Below are 7,778 nucleotides of genomic sequence, written 5' to 3' on the forward strand. Positions count from 1 at the left end.
TACATATTGTATGTACCTACCATATTGTCATTTGCAGACATGTGGTGGGATAATTGAACAGTTGTACACAGTTTATTAGTATACCCTTCATACAACTACTGGCAACATCTCCTTACCTGTAAAACCTGTGAGGAAAATATCTGTTAACACTACCTGACTGTTTTAACATTATTCCTGATTCCTTGTGCGTATATTTCCACACATCTTAGTACCACTCCCACCTTGGTTTGAACCATGTCTGGGTGTGCAAAATTAACAACTAAGCTATATCTCATCACAATGAACTACTTGGGAACTGCTGTTTGGTGGTTCACTGGTTTCTGCCTTATAGTTTCTTGGTTAGACAGTCTGAACTTGTAATTCTGCGATGCATGCATGACAGATAGTTTTTGTATTATGCATTACTCCTTTGGATTACTACAATCTGGAAAGCAAAGGTTAACACAAGGCAATTCTGCATGGAACACACTTTGATACTTTGCATATTACTATTCAGGGTTCAGAGCTTAGTGCAGTACATTTCACATTTAGTTTATATCTCATTTTACAGCTACACCATCTACAGTTTCTCTTAACAGCTTGTAAACAGAAGAACCTTTGTTAATGTATGCTGTCACAGCCATATTTGCTGTGAATAACCTGTATACATTCTATATATGCCTACAACAACATACCAGAATAAACTCAACAGTTTTTTGTAAAGGTCTTTATTGTACATCAATATTAGTCAGTCAAACTTTTATTATTTAATGAGTTCACACAGTAATAGTATACCTACTAGCAGTAAGCAATGTACTCCTCCATAGCTATTTGAAAAATATACTGCAAAATAGATTTGTACTCACCAGCCTGTCGGCGCAGCCTCAGGAGTCTGTCACCATGGGCTTTGATGTTCATAGCCCTCTCTGCTGCAGCTGTAGGGGAGAAGAATACACATTATGAATATCAGTCTATCACATTCTTAGGCTAGTATTTGCTACAAACTACTTAATAGTGATACTTACACCCTACTGGAGCATTCTGAGCTCATACATCTTGAATCCACTGGTCCAAGAGCATCCCCTTCCTATGCTTTAGGTCAGCATAGTGGTGCCATACCTGCTCACCAGTCTGGGGGAATGCCAGTAGCACTGGTGAGGTCATGTGCAAGACGGTCCCAAGCCTCCACTTAGTATTGGGAGCCCTGGTACTGGCCCTGTAGCAGTCTCTCCTTGTGATTTTTTTACTAGGAGTCCAGCCATGACCCTGGACTCCTGAATGCTCCAGCTTTGCACCCAAAAATGCACTCCCTCTCCTACACCAGCCATTGTATCTGCACAGATGAACTATAACAGATTATGGCTGTATTCCCAGCCTTGCCATTTAAATAGTGTGATATTCCCACCCTCTGCTGTCATTGGACCATTTTAAAAAGGTTAAGCTCTTTTAAGCAGTGTGCAAACCTGCTAAGCTGGTTTTAACACTGCGTAATGGAGAAGTTGTTAAGCACTGTTTAACAGTGCGCAAATCTACTTAGCTGAGCTACCTGCTGCTTAGCATTTACATCTTAGCAATGGTTACACCTGCTAAGCATAGCTGAGCATTGCTAACCATTGCTCACTTTTAATTTTGTAATATATCATAATACTGACTTCATTTATTAAGTGTATGTGATTTAATTTACATGACATCCCTCTATGTGCTTTCCTTACATTGCCAAGGGGTGTGACTATACTGTAAGGGACACTTGTGTATACATGGGTGGTTTCACATGTTATATGCGCTCACACTTCCATTTTATACCAGCTACACTTCCCTGTTTGACAAAAAGCAGTTACTACATCATTTAAGTGTAAAAAATAATTTTAACACTGCTTTCTCATATAAAAATAACTTGTCTGTCTTGGTACTCAAACTGTGAACACCTGCATGTAAGGCCGGGACTTTAACCACTATACTATCTCAGCTTAGCAACTTCAGCTGTATATTTTTATATATCTGCTATGGGATGTTTAAGCAATGGTAAGTTGAGGGCCTTAACACGCACACCCGCTTAGCTATGCTTAAACATTCCATAGGATGTAAAAAAATGTTTATTATATTATTGTTATATTAGGTTTACTATGGTTTGTGTGAACAACATTCTGTCAGCAGCACTGCTGCCAAAAATAAGAATGTCGTGCACAAAACATAAATGGATGGGATAGTTGAACACACTTATGTAAATGCAGTAGTGCATTCGCATAAGTGTATTCGACTATCTGCATGGAGATTGCAGTACAGTGGGGATTGGAAAGTCATCCACATCCCCACTGTAGTGCGATCTCTGAATTAGAATGTATTAGTATGGGAGGTGTGGGGGATGCAGGTGGGCTTGCCCCCCTGCAAAAACGTGATAAGTCATATAGGAGTCTGATTTACATCAGATCGTATACGGCTATCACGTGATGGTTTCAGCCACAATGTTGACTCAAATGTGTCGATCATTTGGATCGACATTGTGGCTGGTCAGAATGGTTGTGTTCGGGTTTACTTTTTGTTGTTTCGAACAGCAATTGTTTTGCCGTTCGAACAAACAATAGTAAACCGTTATGTTATTATGTTATATAGTTAGTATTGTGGTTTTCTGACAAGTCATTGAGGACTGCAGTCAGGAAATAATGGCATACATTTGACTTTCAGGCTTCGATCCTTGAGCTTATGTGGCAGTTGAGACTTAAAGCCTACCATCTCCCCGGCCTCAATAGTATGTTATCTATCAACTGTGTATTTAAGCTGAGGAGCTTGGAAAGATGATGCATGGGGGGTATAACATCAGGTGTCATTTGGACATAGGACCGGCGGAGCGATCTTGATATATATTTTATACCATGTTTGGTAGATGGAATGTCTTTTTATCCATATTTGAAATATTATGGCATGCTTTTTTATTTATTTTAATGTGTCAGTCTTATTATGCATATTTGGTTCAAAGTAAGTGTGCTTTTATAATATTATTAACTTTCGATTGCATTTTTTAAGTGCTATGTAAGAACAGTATTAGTTTTACAGTTGCATATTTTAAATCACATACAACTTTTTTTTTATATTGTGTTTATGGGATAGGAACCTTTTAGTTAGATTGAAGCTACTTGTGCCTGTTCCTTTAAGGTAATTGGAGGGTGTGTTTTGTAATAGACTTTGCTTGCAATGGTTTTAAATGTAGCAGTACTTAAGCATGAGTTGTTATTTTTCAAAGTCTGAAGAAGTTGGTGCAGGGCGCCGATGAAAAGCAGTATCGTGGTGCTTAATAAAACTGAAGTTGTTCATTTATTTGTGTCTTGTTTGCTTATCCCTTTGGAATTTAAAAAGACCTGCTTCAGTGAGTTTGGCTATCTGGCTGTGTTTATCTTTGATGAGTTTCACCTCTCTGACTGTGCTTATTGGAGGTATTTAGTTCTCCTGCTTGGAATTAGGAACTGTGTTGGCTTAGTAGCAGCTTGTTGCTTTTGCCTTTGACTTCCAGAACAAGCATACATGTGTTTGGGAGGCGTTTAGTCCTGCTGTTTGGCATCAGGAGCTGTGCTGGTTTAGTAGCAGTTTGTTTTTTCTTGCCTTTGATCTTCAGTTGTTTTTTGTGATGCCCAGCTCTATCCCAGACAGTCAGGACAATATGGAGCAGAGTGATCTTACTATGCTTATTAATTTGCTCACTCAGAAAGTTGATATGCTGTCTCAACGATTGGATGTGATGTCTGAAACTATGCAGTCGTGCAGCTGGTCGAATTCTAAGGGTTTACAGCTCCCTAGTCCAGACCTTTCTGGGTTGCAAGTACTGTTACCACATAATAGTGAAGCAGGTTCCAGGATGGGTGACCCAGGAGCCCCAGGCACTGGACCAAGCCAGGGCTTGGGAGGAGCCAACATCAGGCCATCTGATGGAACCTTGAATGGCAAAAGAGGAGTTGTACTACCATCTTATAATCCCCCAGAGGGGAGGGGGCAAAGCAATGTTCATTTCAACTTGAACAAATGGTTGAGTCGACCATTCCAGCTGTCTACCGACTATAAATCAGCCGGTCCAGTATCCAACACACACGAAGGCAATGACCTTTCTTCTAAACTTAATGCTTTTGACCAGAAATTAGTTAAGTTAAGAAAAGTGCAACTGGAAGTTTCTTATTTTGGAGAGTGTCGGCGTGTGAAGATAGTACCCAAGGAGCTACGTTCTTGGCAGTATCCCACGGGTTTAGAGGAGGGATCTAAATTCCATGCGGACCTCCCCATTATGTTTGATAGGCATGGATCTGAATTGATTGACCTTATTAGTACACACTACCAGGAAGCAATCTCATCCCTAACTAGAGAAATTGCGGACCTGGATGAGGTTATTAAGTCAGACAACTATTTTCCTAGATATAAATTTGACTATGAGAGGATATACTCCAGTATCGATGAGTATATTTTCAAAATTACCTCAACCAAGATTAAAAAATTACATTGAAATATCAAGGCTTACAGAGAGGGGGGTAGCTTACTCTAAACCTCCTAAATCGCAAGGCAACTTTAAGTGGTGAGAAGGCAGAGTTCCTGCCCCTTTGAATGGCCCTAATATTTCCATGAATCTTGGATCTTTGCCAAGTAGTTCAGTACCTGAGGAAGAGACTGGTGATAGGAGGGTTGGATATGCCAACCCCAAGGGAAGACATGAGCCAGCGACTCCAACTAGCCATTCGGGGAACCCTAGTTCTGGTTTGGTTGGGGCAAATTTTTGGGATCCAGCTTCTTCTCCCCAACAGGCTTCGAACCGCAAGACCAGGTTCAGATACAGGACAAGGAGGAATCAAATATGAGTGGAGTAGGCTGCCCCGGCCCTGAGCAGACCACATTTGAAGTCATTTCCAACTCGGGAATGGACTTCCATATTTATAATTTTTCTCATTTCAAGTTTACCCAGACATTAGTTGATTTCCTGGCTAAAGGTATTTCCTATGTTCCATCTAGAAGAGCCTGTGTGGCCAGATCCATTTTGGATCTTAAATTGTTTGTCAGGAAATTAAACTTATGTATGTTGATGGGGGACCATGAGTACCAAAAGAATACTTTTCATGTACCTAGTACATACAATCCACCTATCCACCCTATGTTGGGAGCATTTAAGCAAATGTGTAGCTTGGATTTTTGACATTTGCTACAGTCTAGGTCTGTGATGCATTTTAATATTACCAAAGAAGAAAGGGCGGATTTTAATGAATTATGTGCCTCTTCAGTCAGAATTATGCAACCCAACAAGGGAGGAGGCCTGGTTGAAATGGACATAGATGATTATAACAACAGAATGTCAGCAATTTTGTCTTCTGAAGCTTACCAAGAGGTGTCCAAGAATGAGTTGAATGGAAATCTGGCAAGAGTTCGGTCTTATTATGAAGACATGTTTATTAATGAATCCATTGACCAGGAAATTTTCAACTTCATTTACTGTGCATCGCTTCGAGTACCTGTTTTGTTCGAGAACCCAAAAATCCACAAAAACATTAGAGACCCTCCCATGTGCCAGTTGGTGAGCGCTAGAGTGTAACATACGCAGCAGCCAAAGTTGTGGACCACATTCTAAAAAAATATGTGTCTAGTGAATCATATATTTCCAAAGATTCCTGGTCCTTTTTGGGGAAGGTGAAAAACATTTCGTACAGTCCTGATTACCACTTTCTGACGGTAGATGTTGTTGACCTGTACTCATCCATTCCACATGATGTAGCGGTGGAATGGATTGAGTTGGAAATGACCACAAAGCAGGCACCAGCGAGTGAAACTTCAATGGTAAAAGACCTATTGGGCATCATTTTAACATGTAACTACTTCTCCTTCAATGATAGATGGTTCCATCAGTTAGTTGGAGTCCCCATGGGCTCATCATGTGGAGCAAGTGTGGCTAATTTGGTCATGGCCCATTGGGAGAAGGAATTCGTGTTTACTAACTCTATCTTCCTAGAACAAGTATCCTTATATACCCGTTTCTTGGACAACATTTGTATCCTTCTCAAGGGGGACTTTTTGGTGGCCAATGACCTGGTGGAGATGTTCAACAAGTCACCGGATTTCTTCAAGTTTACCTCTACATTTGACACAGACAGAATAGCATACCTAGATATGGAATTATTCAAGGACAGCAACCAGAACCAGTTTTTAGGCAAAATTCATCCCAAGCCCACTTTTTCCAATTCTTATCTGCATTTCGATAGTGAACATCCGGCCTTCCAGAAGAGATCAATAGTAAAAGGCCAAATTGTGAGGGCGGTCAGAATGGTCTCGAGAGATGGTGACTTCCAGGAAGAGTGCCAGTTCATATCGAATTTGTTTTTATGTAGGGGCTACCCTGAGGAGTTGGTTGTGGATTTGTGTCTAGAGCTTAGATCCAAAAGGGAAATGGGCTATTTTCAACCCATTTTGGGTCACTCTGTCTTGGAGAATTGCTACCCCAGGGGTGACAGCCAACTTAGAGGTGTATACCATTGCAGTTTCATTACTACCTTTAGCATGGATGCTAGAGCTATAGTGTCCATCATCCAGAAAAATTGGGGTTTGTTGCCAACTGAACTAACAGGACCCAATAATTTAGGGCCGGCCCCGAAGATTACATTCAGGAGGGGTTTGAATATCAAGAACATGTTAGAAAGGAAAGGTGGCAACATGACTCCAAGAGCTGGCATGTATAAATGCAATATGTGCAAACATTGTAGATATGTGAGGTCGGGCACATATTTCATGATTAGGGACACCAAGTACCTTATCAAAGGGAGATACAATTGTGCATCGACACACGTGGTGTATCTAAGCTTCTTGTTAAATCATGCCCAGCTTTTTATGTGGGCAAAATGGACAGGAAATTGAATGAACGCATGTACGAACATTTATATGCCATGAAGAAGATTAAACTGGAGAATGCCCTAGCAAGTCATGTCTACAATGACCCTGGCCATGATTTTACATTTATGATCATTGACCAGTTGAACTATGTGAATTGGGGGGGACTGAATCCCTGAAATTAGAAATGAAGGAGCTTATGTGGCAGTTGAGACTTGAAGCCTACCATCACCCCGGCCTCAATAGTATGTTATCTATCAGTTGTGTCCTTAAGCTGAGGAGCTTGGAAAGATGATGCATGGGGGGTATAACATCGGGTGTGATTTGGACATAGGACTGGCTGAGCGATCTTGATATATATTTTATACCATGTTTGGTAGATGGAATGTCTTTTTATCAATATTTGAAATATTATGGCATGCTTTTTTATTTATTTTAATGTGTCAGTCTTATTATGCGTATTTGGTTCAAAGTAAGTGTGCTTTTATAATATTATTAACTTTGAATTGCATTTTTTAAGTGCTATGTAAGGAACAGTATTAGTTTTACAGTTGCATATTTTAAATTACATACAACTTTTTTTTATATTGTGTGTTTATGGGATAGGAACATTTTAGTTAGATTGAAGCTACTTGTGCCTGTTCCTTTAAGGTAATTGGAGGGTGTGTTTTGTAATAGACTTTGCTTGCAATGGTTTTAAATGTAGCAGCACTTGAGCGTGAGTTGTTATTTTTCAAAGTCTGAAGAAGTTGGTGCAGGGCACCGACGAAAAGCAGTATCGTGGTGCTTAATAAAATTGAAGTCATTCGTTTATTGGCGTCTTGTTTGCTTATCCCTTTGGAATTTAAAAAGACCTGCTTCAGTGAGTTTGGCTATCTGGCTGAGTTTATCTTTGATGAGTTTCACCTCTCTGACTGTGCTTATTGGAGGTGTTTTGTTCTGCTGCTTGGAATTAG

Source organism: Protopterus annectens, chromosome 8.part1 (assembly GCF_019279795.1).
Source record: "Protopterus annectens isolate FY-2018-M chromosome 8.part1, PAN1.0, whole genome shotgun sequence".
Taxonomy (NCBI): domain Eukaryota; kingdom Metazoa; phylum Chordata; order Ceratodontiformes; family Protopteridae; genus Protopterus; species Protopterus annectens.